This window comes from Tamandua tetradactyla, chromosome 5 (assembly GCF_023851605.1).
Source record: "Tamandua tetradactyla isolate mTamTet1 chromosome 5, mTamTet1.pri, whole genome shotgun sequence".
NCBI classification, from domain to species: Eukaryota; Metazoa; Chordata; class Mammalia; order Pilosa; family Myrmecophagidae; genus Tamandua; species Tamandua tetradactyla.
Genome location: NC_135331.1, coordinates 15,632,119 through 15,648,364, shown reverse-complemented (window position 1 = coordinate 15,648,364; position 16,246 = coordinate 15,632,119). Strand labels below are relative to the sequence as shown.

At 43.1% G+C, this 16,246-nt stretch overlaps 1 long non-coding RNA gene across 1 annotated transcript; it reads right to left on the bottom strand.

The window, feature by feature from the left end:
- Positions 1-562: 562 nt before the first annotated feature.
- LOC143682263 (uncharacterized) lies at positions 563-16,191 on the bottom strand. The gene is made up of 3 exons (XR_013175054.1): positions 16,060-16,191; positions 1,097-1,176; positions 563-709 (listed from the first exon to the last, which is right to left on the bottom strand). It is a non-coding gene; the product is annotated as an uncharacterized LOC143682263 (long non-coding RNA).
- Positions 16,192-16,246: the final 55 nt, after the last annotated feature.

The window sequence follows — 16,246 nt, the reverse complement described above, 5'->3', positions numbered from 1 at the left end:
AGTGTATGCCTATGAATACAAACAGACCTGGGTTCAAATCCTGGCTCTGCAATCACAGGCTACGTGACCTTAATCCCTTTGACCTCAGTGACCTGACCTGTCACATGGGGACAGTAGGTTGTGTCTTCTGGGCCACCACAAGAATGACCAGTAGTACTAGTTCTCTAGAATAATGCCACCCACTCAACCAATGGCAGTGATGAGAGCATATGTTCTCCTTTCCCTCCTAGCGGCCCCTTTCCCCCTGGAGCCATCGGCTTCCTGAAGACATCACACTCAGGCTGTGGAGTCAGACAGAGCTGGGGACAAAATTCAGCCAGCTGCTTGTGAGCTGTGTGGCCTTGAGCAAGTGCTGTCACTTCGCTTAGCCTCAATTTCTTTATTTGTAAAATGGGGTTAATAATGGTACTTGTGGCCCAGCATCCTGAAGAGGGAGAAACGAGAGAATTTATGTAAAATGCATAGTACCCAGTAAGTGATGGTTACTGAGAATTTTAATATTATTTCTCTATGCCTCAGTTTCCTCATTGAGACGTGGATGAGGATAGAGTCTGGTAGAGAGTAAAGATTCAATAAATGTCTGTATTTATTATTCTTGTTTTTATTGGGATCATCCCTTCTCCCCTTTCCCGATTCTCTCAGAGGTGAGGACTGAGGGGATCCGAAGAGCGGAGAGATTCCAGGATAAGGGAACAGCTCATGCAAAGGCCTGGATATAAGGAGAAAATAAAATCATAAAACATTCAGAATGTAGATTCCATGGGGGAAGGGAGACAGGTTGGGAGAGGAGACTGGCCAGGGACTTAAGGTCAAGGTCAAGGAAGCGGACCTTCAAGGTGAAGCGAATGGAGAACTGAGGAAAGTTTTAAGCAGGGGGTGAGCTCTCCACGTATTCTGGCCTTGGAGACCTGGGAACAGTCAGTAGGAAGGACAATGACCTGGGGTAAAGAGTGGTTCCTAGGCCTGGGAGAGTGTGCTGGAAAATCCCAGAGAGGCACTTTCGGCTGTGGGACTGAGGAATAACCACCCGTTCTCTGGGGGGTGCCAGCCCAGAGGTGCCCATCAATTCACTGCATAAATGGCAGTGAGCACTTACGGCGAGCCAAGCACCTTTCCAGGCGTACAGTACAGTGGGGAGCAAGGGGGACATGCTCCTGCTCTCCTGGAGCTCAGTGTCTACAAAGGAAAAGGCAGACAAATAGATACATAACAGAGTAAATAAATCGGATTATAAGTGCTCTGCAGAGATTTAAAATAGGGTGTAAGTGTTGACAAAGATGTGGAACAACTGGAGCTCTCAAGCATTCTGGCCAGAATGTCAAATGGAACAGCCACTTAGAAAACAGTCTGGCTCTTCCTTATAAAGGGACATCTACCATAGGACCTGACAATCCCACTCTGAGTTTCTACCCAAGGAAAATGAAAATCTATGTTCACACAAAGCCTGTCCATGAATGTTCATAGCAACTTTATTCATAATAGCCCCAAACTAAAGGCAACCTAAATGCCCATCGACTATGAATGGATAGATTGTATATATCTACATACTGTGGAATACTACTCAGCAATCGCATGGAACACACAGCAACACGGATGAATGTCAAAAACATCATGTAAGTGAAAAAGTCAAGCACAAACATCTGCATAGTGTGATCCTCCATTTATATGAAATTCTAGAAAATGTAAAACTGTACTGACAGCAGATTGATTGTTGTCTGGAGTTGGAAGTCGGGGGCTGAGGATGTGTTGTAAGGTGAGGGAACTGTTCTCCATGAGCACCGGGGTGGTGGCCCCCTGTGTGCAGGCACCAAAATCCACCAAGCTGTACACTTAAAACTGGGGAGTTTTACTGTATGACACTAATACTTGAATGAAAAAAAAAGGAAACAATAGGGTGATGTGTCACCCCAGAGGGGCTGGGGGTGGTTACTGTAGGTGGAGTGGTCCAGGAAGGGGTCACACTCGGGCTCAAGTCTGCCATCCCCCTCCCTAGCCTGGAGGCCAGTGTGGTTTTCCAGGCTCCAGGATGTCCCTGGGCCACCTTGACCTTCTTCCTGGGATTGTCTTTTTCAGGCAAGAAGCTTCATTTCCTGAATCTCTCACTCTCACTCACAGGTCACTGGTGCACTCATTTAAAAACCCCGTGCTACCCCTTCTGCTGGCCAGGGCTCCTTCCAGATCTCTTCTCCCTAGTAAATATTTTAGTGCCAGTGGAGATCAATGGCGCATCATCGATGGGAAGGAAATAGGTCATAAATCAAGTCGGCTTTGCCATCACCCCAGAAATCAATGTTCACACATTAGGGCTATTTGCTCATTAGGAGGCCTTTGATGGATGGCAGCAGGGTGTGGACGCCACACCTGGAGGCCCACCTTCCATCCTCCCTGCATCGATGGAGGCAGGTACCGGGAGAGGGACCACAATTCCAAGAGTGCTCTCTCCAAGACTGACTCTTCCATTAGCATCAGTAGAAATTGGTCCTTCTTTCTTAAGTACTGCAACTTCATTTGAGATTCTGATACATAGGGGCTGAGTATCTGTCTTTCTAGGGCTAGACTGATACTCAGTCACTGGTTCGTTCATTCAGCAATAGTCTTCTCATTGCCTACTGTATGGCAAGCAAAACATGGCTGTCAAAAGCTCAGTGGCAGAATTCTCACCTGCCATGCTGAAGACCCAGCTTTGATTCCAAGTGCCTGCCCATGACAAAAAAAAAAAGAGCTGTGACCATTGCACACCCTTTGACCTGGTAATGTCATCTAGTCATTCATGCAAGAAATAGCTTAAAAACATGAATACAACTTTGTCAAAAAGGGGCTTACTGCAATTTTGTTTGCAATGGACAAAAATATAGAAATTTTCTAAATGTATAACAGTGGATGATAGAGTAAATTATATATGGATTTCCCATGCAATGCATTACTCTGTTGTTCCTCCCAGTGAGCTTAGGAGGTTGGGGAAGATATCTAAAGCATGGGATATGTTTAAAATACATATAGGGAGAAAACTATAAAACTACATATTTTATGACTCTACTTCGGTCAGTGTTGTAGTTTGATAAATTAATGACCCTACACTGGTAAATTTACTGTTTTTGTTTTTTTTTTGCATGGGCAGGCACCAGGAATCGAACCTGGGTCTCTGGCATGGCAGATGAAAACTCTGCCTGCTGAGCCACCGTGGCCCGCCCGGTAAATTTATTTTTGATAAATTTTGCAAATATATTCAAACACAATTATTCATTTGTAATACATATTTGTGTAATATATTCATTATACAACCAAGGATGACTATATTTACCAGGTATGGGATATGCAGTGGTGCCTAATACTAACCAAGTTCTTAATCTCACAGACCATACATTTTAGGATATTTCTTTGAATGGAAAAAGACTAGAAAAAGTGCACAACTTATTAACAGTGGTTATCTCCAGGTGACAGATCTTTGCATCGTCTACATATGCAATAGGTTATCTCTTTATATGGTATATGTATTATACATATAAATATAACATATTATATGATATGTTGTTATATTATTATATATCCAAATATATATATGTTGCTTCTGTATGATTTCTAGCTTTTATAACAATGTATTACTGATGCAGACTGAGTAAATTAAACATTTAAAGATAATGTCCTCCAGAGTGTGATGAAAACAGACATGCAAATACATATGAATCAACTGAAACATGCCCACATCCATGAAAGCACAGATATGCACATTTCCAGGCATGCCCCATAACAAATACAGGTGTTGTAATATTCACACGACCACAGGCACACAAGCCTGCCCGTTTGATGAGAAGTGTGCACACCCACGTGTGGACTCACAGAGGTGCTGGATCCTGAGGCCCAAGACCCCCTCCCCAGGCTTCTCAGAGCTGGGCTCCCTCCTCGTCCCACCACCTGCCACTTGCTCAGTGTGGAAAGAGACCTGGGATATGTTGGGAAGTCAGTGTCGGTTTTCACCATGGCCTGCAGCCTGGAAGGGTGCTGCTCTCGGTGGTGACGGGGTCACACGTGGCTAGGAAAGTGCACTGTGGGAAAGGGTACCCTGCCCTCCCTTCTGCATAGGCCCTGGGCTGTGGGTCCTGATGCAGCCCCTTTGAATCTCCCCTGCTCTAGAGTGAGGCAGGAGGCCCAGGGGACAAGTTTGCTGAGATTCTAGAGCTTCCTATTAGATAAAACCAGCCCCGTTCCCACAAATCCCAAAATAGAGTCCCTGGCAGAGACATGGACTCTGAAATGCAGAGACAGCTGCAAAGAAAATGGTGGAGGGAAACAGGCAGGAAAGTTGCTTGTTTTTGCCTCGAGTCTCAGAATGATTCCTGGAGCAGGTAAGGACATCGAGGGGTCACCATTCCCAGTACCACCCCCTCGACACCAAACACACTTAAAATTACACCTAGTTGAGACTATATAAACTTGCTCAGAGAGCTCCAGGGAAAGGCAGTAATCTTCTCTTTGGCATTAAAAATAGAAAAAAAAAAAAAAAGACCTGTAGTTTCTCTACCCACTCTGGAAGTTCTTCACTGAGTCTAACAAAGTCCTCATACTACAGCTACAGCCACCATTCTCTCCTTGGCTTCTTCCTCTTCTGAGGACACGTAAGTTCACTCTTATTTTCTGGCAGAGTAAATCAAAACAGCTGGGCAGCTTCTCTGGGTAAGGTACTGTGGGGGACGCACAGAGTAACTGGACATGGACACAGCGTTCAATTAGCCTTCCATACACAAGAAGGGAAACCATGAAACACTAGGGTACTAGGCAGTAAGAAAAAAGAAGAGAAAGAGAAACGGAATACTTAATATATTACTAAGTGCTTACTATGCGAGGTACTGATCCTAGCAATTGACAAACATTATTATCAATCTTAACATAACAATTCCATAACCATAATAACTGTTATCTTTACTTTATAGATTAGGAAACTGAGGTCACTCCACCCCAGGTCACGCCACTCAAGGTCTAAGTCTTTCAAGGCTTTCCTTTAAGCTGCCTGGAGACCTCCCCAAAGCTCTCCTGATTCAGAGTTGGGGCCTTCCCGTTTTACTTCCTGACACCGAAGGACCGTCCTCCAGCACCCCAGCACCCCGCAATGCACCATTTACAAGTGATATGTGGAGACATTCACAGCAGGCCCGAGGAACCCTAGAAGTGTGTGCAGAAGATTAGCTGGCTTCTTTCTCTCACAGGCCTGGTCTCTCGCCTATCACTAATTACTTTGATCCTTTGCACTTTGTAAAAAACCCCCACAACACCAATTGGTCCCCTCTGGTTTTAACCTTGCAACCCAGTTGGCCCTTGTAAAAGTGGAGTAGGAGCGATGTGCCAGAGGGAGGCCAGGCAAGCACACACAGGCACATGCACTTCCCCAGACCTGCACTTACTGCCTCGGGTCTGTTCCTTTAATGGATCCCTCCCAGGGCTCTCACAAAAGAGGACAAATAAAACTCTTTTTACAAGATGGCAAGGCTGCGTGCAAGATCGGCATCATCAACCAGCCCTTTCGTGAGTTTCTTTGCCTTTTACCACACTTTCCTTCCAGATCTCACTTTCTACAACTGGCTTGCTCCTTCTTGCTTACTCCTGCTTTCCCAAGCTCTGGAAAGTCTCCTTTCCCACTCCCAGTCCCAGCTCCAGCCCCTACTCTTGCTAAGTCCTCACTTGTATCTTGTGCATTTACTCCTTTTACCTCTTCCATGAAACTACAGAGGAAGCAAAGTGAATTTGGCGTCTTGGGGGAAAACACTGGTTTGTAGGAACTCACAAAACTGAAAGTTAAAGAGAAACTTGTTGAACTAGATGAGAACTAGGAAGGTTGTACTGTGTGCAGTTGTAACTAGGGGCCAGATTTTATTCTCCCTGAAAAAAGCATCAATATAGCTGAAGACCCACGCTTGTGTCTTCAAGAGTACATTCTATAACACAAAATGTGTCAGAATCACTCGTGATTGTTTCAAGTTGTTATGAATAACAATGTCCTGAGAGTTGCATATTATTTACTTTTTAAAAGTGGAAATTAACTGGTTCAAGGTGATTTCTATTGTAGCGTTTATGTCAATCAGCTTTTGCTGCATAAAAACCACTCCCAAACCCATTTATTTAGTTCAAGTAAGCTGAGCTCGGATGGACAGAACCTCTGGGCAGGACTAAACTCACTGATATGTTTGCAGTCAGCTGCTGGGTTGGCTGGGGGCTGGCTGATCTGGCAGAGACTCAGCAGGGACTGCTCATGAGTGCTTCACATGGCCTGTCACCTCCAGCAGGATAGTGCAAGCTTACTCTCACAGTGTTGGCAGGATCCCAAGAGAGAAGGTAGATGTGTGCAAGAAGTCTTGAAGCTGCAGCTCAGAAATGCCAGCCCATCACTTCTGCTACATTCAATTGTCCAAAGCAAATCACTAAGCCAGCCTACATTAAAGAGGTGGGGAAATGGACTCCGGTTCTTGATAGGAGGAACTGCCCAGTCCCACCGCAAAGGGCATGGATTCTGGGAAGGGTGAATAAATTGTGGACACTTTTACAGTTAAACATAGTTTATTTCTCATTGTTGTTATTCCCCAGACCTTTATTCCCATGAATAAATATTACAGGAAATAAAGGAGCATGTGACCAAAGAATTTGTGAAAAGTTGGGCTCAACAAAGCTAAATAAGCTTTACTGCAGGACTTCTCAGAACCTTCAATCAGCCAGGTGTGTGGTGAGCCTCAGCAGTTGGAAACAGTGGGCAGTCTGGGTCATGTCCAAATTCCCAAATTTATTTGACCAAAGATGCCCTTTTGGAGGGAACACCTCCCAGTATTAGTGTTCCATGAACTGTATTTTAGGAAATACTACTATGATAACATGTCTCATGGTTATTTTCATCAGATATAATTTCCTGTGTGAAAGAGAAACGGGGTAGCCTTAACAGGAAGTTCTTTCTTACCTGGCCCACTTCCAGAGATAAGCAGTCATTACTGATATACTGCTAAGAGTTGAATTAATTCTATTATTGGAGAGATTTATTCCTGGAATGTTTTTGTGGGGGAAGGGCTGGGCAGGGAGAGTTCATCCAATTGTTGGTAAATAAAACGCAAAGATTCCTACCACTTAAAGCCAAATGCGATATAGTGATGGTTTGTGTTGTTTCCTTTCGGTCTTTTTTCCCCATATGTATTTAGTTTTATTTATATGGTTGAGCTGACCTAACTTTCTACCTTTTGTAAAAAAATTAACATTATTCCAGAATAATTTTTTTTTTTTTACAGATCAGTTTAGTGATAGCTCAAGAATCTGTCCTCTGGAGGTCATATTTTACCTAATAGCAGCCCCTCCTCTAAGTTGAGTATTCATTTCACTCCAAATGACATTATTCAGAATTGGAGCTTCTACGTGTCAAGAGAATTGGGCTTGTATTTGTTTTATTTTGTTTGAAAGCAGGAAGAGTAACAGGGAAACTGCAAGCATCAGATTGTATTTTCTGGTTTGACTGCTTCACATGCACAGTAAGCATTATTGGAGGTGCAGTAAGAACAGGCCTGTTCTCCACTTTCCCTTGCTGGGGTCCCAGATGGCAGCAGGAAGGGGAGAGTCTTCCCTTGTTTTTGGATAAATTGCCCTTGTGGTCTTGCCAGACTGCATGCAGGATTCAGGTTTGGCTCAGGTCTGAGATCTCACTCGAGGCAGCTGTTAAATCCTCCCTAAACCACAGGCCAAATGATCATGTTTGGGGACGCTGGATCATTTAACTCTCTCCTATTTCATACCTACCTTGAATCCAGAAATAATAGAAGAAACGCTCTTTTTAGAAAATGGTTCTTCTAGTTTTTCAGAATTGAGAGAGCTCAGGAAAAACAAATAGCTGTTGTTGAATTTAGTTTGTGAATCCCCCTGGGTTAGATTTGGGTTTTTCCACAATTTCTCAAGTCATTTTCCACCAGTCTGGACTGAGGAAGTTAGATCCTAGGGCACAAATTGTGAACATAACTCTTTTATCATGTAAAGGTAGTCTCCCAGATTTCTCCCTAGAGGCTTTAAGGACTCAAGCCCAGGAATTTAAGCACTCAGAGCCCCAGTTACACCATCTGTTTCCTCATTTCATCAAAGTAGGAGAGGTTAGATGTGGAGGGAGTATCATAAATGAATTAAGTGGGCTAGCAGGTTTATTTTCCAGGCACTAGTCTAAGTACTCCACAATTACAGCTCAAACCTCATAACAGCCCTATGAAATAGGTCCTCTGATGATTCCCATTTTACTGATGAGAAAACTAAACCCAGAGAAATGATAAAATGCACTGTGTACAATTCCTGGCACCCAATGGACACATGACATATCAGATAACCTCTGCGATCCCCTGCCATCCCATTCATAATGAAAGGATTGTCATTACTTGTTTAATTGTCTGGCTTCCCCAACAGGCAGTAAGGTCTATGAATATGGTGATTATATCCAGTCCACTATTCATTATATCCCCAGAACCTAGTCCAGCTCCTGGCCCAGAGTGGAAGCTCCATAAATGGTTATTGGATGAAGAAATTAAGGAATGAATAAATGAATTCCAAATTGGTATAAGCCAGTTTTCCACCACCATTCTAGGCAAAGTTCTCTGCCACAGTCCCTGTAATCCCTCACCTGGTCAGGTATTTGGGACTTTGCAGGAAAAGGCACATATAATGTATGAAAATGGGAGCGGGGGGAGGGTGTTGGAGCATGGGAGTGTGGATCCCACTTAGATCTGGGTAAGGAAAACCCATAGTCCCAAAGAAATTGCTTAAACGGGGCCTTTTATCACTCTCCCTCTACCTCCTGCTCTTTTAAGGAAAGAAACTAGATGCAAACTCCTCTTAAACAAACTCACAGAACAAGCTGGCTCAAATATCCAGGCTTATGAAAATATTTGGAAACCAAAGAGATACTTATAAGAGCAGGCCAAAGCTTTTGAACACATTGCTGGAAATGTAAGTTAAGATACATTGTTCAACCTTAGGTCAATGAATTCTAGAAATGAGAGAGAATGAGCATGGAGAGTTGATTTGGTATATAAGAAAAAGTAAAAGACCAGAGTTTTAAAGTAGAAGACATCAACAAAGGGCAAAAACAGATTGAATATTCAATTCGACAAATATTGAGTGACTGCCAACCATATATGACAGATTCTATGCTACAAGCTGAATTCATGACAGTAATTAGGACACACACTGTCCCTGGCTCAGATGTAGAAATCTGAAAGAAATTCGAACTTAAAGACTCCTATAGAAAATCTAGGGAAGTAAGGATTGACATAGTCAATGAAAATAATCTAACCACCAGTTTCAAAGCCAAAGAGAAAGTTCTGGAATGAAGCTGAGACTAGTTATTCAGGAATAAACACATTGCATAAGTCTTAGCCATACTGTGTAATAAGCAAAATTTGTCCTGATGCCCTCTCCTTACCCTACCAAATTCTCAATTCTATTATGCCTGTCTTCCCCTCGTACATACTCTGCAATTTAAAAGTTGAATCTTAGCTACCAGTCACCCTAAATAGAAATACAGAACTAATTCACATGAGGGTGTGAATAACTGAATATAGCTTAATGCACTTCAAAGCACTAGAATCAAAGATAAAACATTTTCATTTAATCTAATATTTACCTCTCCTAGGGAAACAAACTATTGATTGCAAAGTTTCCAGAATAGAGATTTTACTGTGGGAAGACAGGAGATAAAGACTTCTTATAAGGCATTTGTTTAGGAGTCAACAGTTTCAATAAACCATTTATTGAGCTCCTAATACAGGCCAGGCACTTGAATAAATGTCATTTTGCTGATTCTTGATAGCAACCTCAGAAATGAGCCTTGAAACATAAGGAAGAGTCTATAGGTTGAGGAGAGGCCTGGAAGTGAAAGCTACACCTCTTGCATGGGAATGGAGGCTTGGGAGAGAAAGGCTTATGGAGGAGTAATAGGGGCTGGGAACAGTAGGAAAGGAGGAGAAGAAAACAGTAGCAGGCATGCAAGTAGGAACTAGTGAAAAATACCTATGATAATAGCTGATACACATGAATGCTGAACTGAGTACCAGGCCCTGTGCTCAGCATCAAAATACAGCATCTCCGTGAACTCTCATGACAGACAATCGAATGCAAGTATCATTATTATCATTGTGCCTTTGGACAGGTGATGAAACAGCCTGACCAGTGCTGCATGGTTAGCAAACAGCACAAGCAGAACTTGAACCCGAGTCTGGCCACCTCTAGAGATCAATTGCATACTAGCGTGAGGTAGTGGGGTTGCCATTTTGAATTTATGCAAAGAACAGGCAAAGTCAAGGGAGGGGAGGGTTGTCCCAAATGGTGAGGAAATGGCAAGCATGGGTCAGTCTTTTCGCAGGACAAGCCCTCGAGTGTGGTTAGAACTGCGTCTCAACTCTGAAGGTAAGATACAGATGATTTTTGAACCGGTAAAGAATTGCTGTAGAATTCCTTCCTAGCACTTCCCAGGTGGTGTCTTATGGAAAGCCAGAAGAAGGTGAACTTCTTGATCAAAGTATCTCAGAGAATCTTGGTGAGACCAGAGCTCCCACTGGTGATCTACCCCCTCCCAAACCGAGAACCAGATTGGGAGATTTTATTTGCTTTTACCGAAATTCAGGCTGGGCAGGGTGACAGTGGTAAGGGACCCAGGCCCAATGAGAGTTTAACCCAGTGTTATCAGAGTATTATGCTCCGCTTCCCATAAAGCAGTATTGCAGATAAATCCTGGTGAACCTTCAGCCTACGTGGAAATTTACCAGTCTGGGCTACTCCATATCGAAACACTGTTAAACAAGCAGAGCTTAGTTTCTTTCCAACCACTAATGTATGTCTGTGAATATCTTTCAATGCCTTTAAATCCTAACAATGACATCATTCCTTTTCTCAACAGAATCAAGCCCTGAGTTTGAAAATGACTCCCAGAGAAACTTAGATGGATTTGGGTAACATTCAAGCTGTTCTCTTGGCCCCCGCGATGAGGCAGACTAATCAGAAAGGGTGGATAATCTCTGGTGTTGTCGGAGATTCCAATCTCTTGCCTGAGATGAAAGGGCGGTCTCCATTTCCCTGGCTCAGTGGTCAGTAAGAATGCATCTCATCTCGCAGCAGCCATGGTTGCCCCAGGCCTTGGCCAAACTCCAGTTTGCCTTGTCCTCCATGACGAGGCCCCAGATGGTATCACAGAATCACAACAGAATGTCAGAGGCCTTTGAAATCAAATTGTATTCATTTACACGTGGGACCCCTGAAGCTTAGGGAGGCTAAGAGCAATGCAATAGGCCATGGAGTCACTTGTTCAGTATTGGTGATATGGTGGTGGGCAAGCCTGAGCCCAGATCTATTTCTTGGAGTTTACCAGCCTGTAGGAGGGACATTAACCCAACCATTATAAATAATTAAGTAAATCGGTATAAATGTGCACTGAGCAGCCAAGCAGAGGTTGTCAGTGCTAGAGGGTCCTGTCTCGGGTGCAGGTGAGGAATCTTCAAGGTAGGCTTTCCTGAAGGGGAATGTATGGACTGAAGCTTGAAGGAGAGGGAGGCAGGTTGACTAGCGGGGGGGAAAGGCATCCCAGGTAAAGGAAATGGCCCATGCAAAGGGCAGGAGGCAGCATGATGTGTAAGGAACCTGAAAAGCAACTGCCTGGTTAAAGGGGAGAAACTAACATAAAGAGGCCAGAGAGAAAATCAGGGTCATTCCAGGACTGGAATCCAGGGCTCCTGGATCCTAAATAGAGTACAGTTAATGACAGGGGAAAAACACAGATGAAACTAAAAAGCGACTTTGCCCAGGCATAAGGTGGGAAAAATTGCCCTTAAGAACTCCCACTCCCCCTTCAAGGCCCTTTCACTTGCTCCAAATTTCCTTGCCCTTTGGATCCTACTTTATCTCCCCTCTGCCCATTTGCAAAACTTATCTTAGATTTCTATCAAGCTGGAAATGCTCGAGAAGCTAATTCACAGGAAGATGGAAAGTCTGACTAACAAAATGTTTTACCGAGGAACCAGTTATTCTACAGACTCCACAATCCACATTTTAACCTGGAAATTTGCCCAATCTGAAGTAATACATCCTTTTCCAAATTTCAGGGGCAGAACTTTCGAGGTAAAAAGGAAACAACACTAGACTCTCATGCCTTCCATTTTTTAGCCAGTTCCTTGTTTCCAGGTCGAGAGATGTGTGTTTATAGGCACGTACTGAGCACCTTCTGTATGCCACGGTTTATTTACTCCACATAGCTACGATTTGCTGCTGTATATCATCCCCACTTTATAGACTGGGCAAAAACAGAGGCTAGGGAAGGTCCTTAGAGGCTAATTAGGGCAGGAGAAAGGATGTGAACTTTCCAAGCCAGTCTTACTGGCAAAACTCACTGCTGACCCTTTATTCAAGAAAGGCAGCACGTGTGATCAAACCAACTGGTCTTCCTAGGGAGACCAAGTGGCCATGTAGCACACCTTGGGACTGTGGGAATTTTCATGTACAAAGAGAAGGTAGGTTGAAGAAAAAGTCAAACTGCTTTTCACCACTTACACCTCTACTGTCTTGTTTCAAAGCCATGAACCAAGATGACTCACCTAGAATGTGGGGGGAGCCTGCGCCCTGGTCTCTTCGCTGTCAGCCTCACTCTTCTAGAGTTTATTCTGAGTACCACCAGATTAAGCCTACTAAAATGAAAGTCAGGTCATGTCACTACTGTCCTCAAATCTTCCAGTGATGCCCATCTCATGTAAAGGCCATAGGATCTGTCCCTTCTCCCTGTCCATGATCTTCACCTGATTTCCTACCATTTTCCCTTTTACTCTGCTCCAGCCTCATTGGCCTCTTCACCACTCTTAGGAACACACCATGTACTCTCCCACCCCAGGAACTTTGCACTGGCTGCTCCCTTTGACTGGACTTCCATCATATATCCAGAGTGCTCATTTCCCCATACCCTCCAGCTTTTCACTCAATTGTCACCTTCTCAGTGAAGTCTCCCCGATCACCCTACTTTTGATTGGTACTCCTTTCATACCTAGCATTTTCAGTCCTACTTAGGGTGCTCTATTTTTTCCACATCACTTACTACATTGTAACATCCTATATAATATACTAACTTTTAATGTTTATTAACTCTCTTCTCAAATAGAATGTAAGCTCCACAAGGATGGCAATTTTGATCAATTATTTTTCACTACGGTATCTCCAGCATCTAGAAGAATGTTTGGGAAATAGTAGGACTCCATAAACATCTGCTAAAGGAATGAATGATGCCAAGAGTGTGAAGTGGCCCCAGAGCTGGAAGTGAGGGTCAGGAAGGTACTGATGAGGATGCAGAGTTACAAGGGGGTATCAGGATAATTCCATACTAAATATTCTTGAGGCAACTGTATATAGGAAACTGACCCCTCTCAGGTCTGAATAGTTGTGGTTTAAAGGGAAAACTGGCTTCAACTTGTTACCACTGCACAGACCAGCACCAATTGCACTTGGAAGGAATGGTGGACTCCTGGGCACAATTTCTAATCACTTTGGAAATCAGCTGGGTGAACAAATGACCACATTGGGTCAATACTGTGAGAGGGCTGTAACTAGGATGAAGTGAATGAGGTATTCACCTTGGGTAGAAAATTTAAGGGGGTGCAAAAAAACTCAGGAATCAAGATAAATAATATTCTAATGCAGTGTTTAAAAAAAATCAAAATTAAGGGAAAAATCCACAACGAACAAACATCAAAAGTTTAAAGAAAGACAGGATCCAAACCTAACATGTATAACTCAACCTTACTTTCCTTACCCTAATCCTAGTCCTGGTTCCAATAAAACTTTATTTACAGAAACAGGTGGCTGGTCTGCAGATCATAGTTTGTCACTTTGATTTTGTTAAAATATTGCATTAAAATGACATCTATCTCGTAGGAGATCTGAGTTCAACTCCCAGGACCCTGCACCCAAAAACAAAAAAAAAAAAAGTCATCTATCTCAATTTTGGAGGTTTGTGGCGTCTCACTCTCTTCACCACAGCCCTGGCCTGTTGTACACGTTTAGTCAAATGAATTCCATCTCTGAACCTAGAGGTCTTCATTTGAAATAACTGTGATAATAATAATGGACTGTGGTGAGGATTATGCACAAAAAGTTCAATTTGCAGTTACTAGCACTCAATAAAGGGTACCTGCTTACATGGCTAGAATAACTAAAGTGTTACTGTTGATGCTGCTTTACTAGATCTTCTCTTCAACCAAAACTTTGGGGACTTCAGGCAGCCTTTGAGGACTTGGAGTTCTCTAGAGATCCGGCAATGTTCTTGATTAAGAACAAGTCTCATTTTGATCTCGTGCAACTTGCAGCTGCCTAAGATGAAACCATAGCAGGGCTGGCCCAGCCAAGGCCAGAACCAGGTGCCTCCTGGGTTCCCAGAGTTCAAAACCCCATCTCGGGGTGGCCCAGACTCTTGCTATGAATTTGAACTTGTGCTACAAAACTGAAGTGTTTCAGGACCCAAGCATGCAGCATTGTAAAAAGGGGCAATTAAATCTATAAAACCAGGGTTTACAGGGGAATTTATGGTGTCAGAGGCTTTTTATAGCTTTTTAAGATTAATTTAGATGAGAAAAGAACAGGGGAAAGAAAAAGCGGGCTTGAAACTCGAGGAGACTTAAAAGTTCAGAAAGAAGCTTTTAGGAAGCAGAGAGAGGTCATAATCAGAGACACATTTTTCCCATCTTGCTGTCTCTTGTGAATTGGAGCGAAATCGTCAAGAATTGCTGTCCCCCCACCACTGCTCTTTCTTCTGAGTCCTTAGCTGTCTGAGAAGACTGCAGGGGGTTGGGAGAATCCTGGAGAAACGCTAGAGAAAAAATACCGACTTTTGAAGAAACCAGCAATTCCCTTGGTTACGCAAGCTCTCTTCTTTAGGACTGGGATAACATGCAGCCTCACAGAATCAGACAGGTCCTTTGAGTGAGGAGTTGGTCTACAGTAGTGGAAGTTTGTTATAGCAAAAGATGGGAAATATCCTTATCAGCCATACTTTGTGTTTCAGGGTTTGGGCCACATGGGGAACATGAGTATTAATTCTCGGTCCCTTAGAAAGTGGTCTGAAAGCCAATGACCCACTTTGACCCACTTGGCCACTCTGTTGCTCCTTCTCTTCTTTCCACCCATAGTGGCTTGATTCCTTTTTTTTTTTTTGGAAGCTTCAGTGTCCTTCCTACTTCTGGATCTTGGCTCATCCTTTTCCCTCCACCAGGAATACCCTTCCACCCTGTTTTTCAGGTAACTCAAACTCATCTTGAAAATTTACTTTAAGTTCTCTTCTTACCAAAAATCATACCTCCAAGATATGAAGGAAAACAAGCAGGGTGAAGTATTGTGGATATATATGTGCTCACGTAAATGGGGGAAGAAAAGTGCATACATCATGTTCATTAATTTATAAAATATCTGAGAAAGAATAGGAAAAATAATCCCAGGGAGAAGAACAGATGTCTGAAAGACAAAGGAGAAAGGAGATTCACTTTTTCACTGTCTCCCTTTTTGTACCATGGCACAGATAACATATTCAAGACTCAGTTTTAAATTTATGTTTTTAAAATATTTAAACTCCTTGGTTGTGATCTGTACTATAATTTTGCAAGATGTCAGCTTTGGGGGAAACTGGGAGAACGTATATGGGATCCTCTGTATTATTTCTTACGACTATATGAGAATCTACAACTATCTCAAAATAAAAAGTTTCTGTTAAAAGTAATAAACTGACTTCCTCACGACAATCTTCCACGTCCTCTCCTTTCTAGATTAGTTCCCTAGAAGGGATCCATCCTTTGCAGCTGAAAGCGTTGTTCACGCCGCTCCTGTTCTAACTGTTGGTAGACTGCACTAATCGTTAAATATTTTGAATATCTGAACCACCTGTGGATATTTACAGTGTTGTGGCAACCTCGACTTTTCCTTCAAATGCCTTTGTCAAAAATGCAAACACACGACTGAAGGGAACAGCCTTCTTTCCACGCACCTAGAATTCATGAATAAAGGTCTAAAAGAGGTAACTTAATTAGATCAACTTACCCCATTTTACGTGCAACATCGTTGCACTCATCTGAAACCAATCAGGAGAAACCCCTCCAATTGGGCTGTTTGCCACCATTAAATACAGGGCCCGCCTAGCGATTGAGTTGACGCCATTCAGTATGGAGCCCTCCTATTGGGCAGGTTTGCCACAATTCAGTATAAAGCCCTTCTATTGGCCAGGGTC